This window comes from Lottia gigantea (assembly GCF_000327385.1).
Source record: "Lottia gigantea unplaced genomic scaffold LOTGIsca_297, whole genome shotgun sequence".
Taxonomy (NCBI): Eukaryota; Metazoa; Mollusca; class Gastropoda; family Lottiidae; genus Lottia; species Lottia gigantea.
In genome coordinates, this window is record NW_008708972.1 from 77,674 (window position 1) to 78,235 (window position 562).

The following is a 562-nucleotide window of genomic DNA, read 5'->3' on the forward strand; positions in this document are numbered from 1 at the left end:
AATATATTACAGTGGATGTCGAATGAAAATTGTGTTTGCAATTTGACTTAGAAGGAACTAAAAAGAAAAATACCTTCAGGTTTTTCTCCGGGAATATCCAGATCTCGAGACAACTGTTCCATTACTTCAGGCTCTGGGTATGGCGTATCCAGAAATATTTTTTCTAATGATCGGACTTGTTGAGGACTGTAATTTGTTCTAGTATTCTTCTTGTTTGAAATGTTTTCAGGATCAGACGTTTTTCTACCCTGGTCTGTGGTGGAAATGGGTGGTAGAACAACAGGTGATGACGAGGTGGCAGGTTGGGGACTAGAATCAGATACAAATCCAGAAGAATTTCCACTGTCGCTATCAGTAAGTAGAGGTGGAGTTGTTGAAGGGGAGGTTAAACATCTTGAAGATGGCGGGCTTGAATCCAGATCCAAATGAGACTCGATGCTATCATTACCAGATGTTGGAGATTCCGCGATGGCAGAAGATTGTCTGATTAAGCTAGTTTCCAGTTGTGGCGAGCTGTAAACGTCCCATGGTTGATAAAATGAAGAAGTAAATGTGGGTTGGC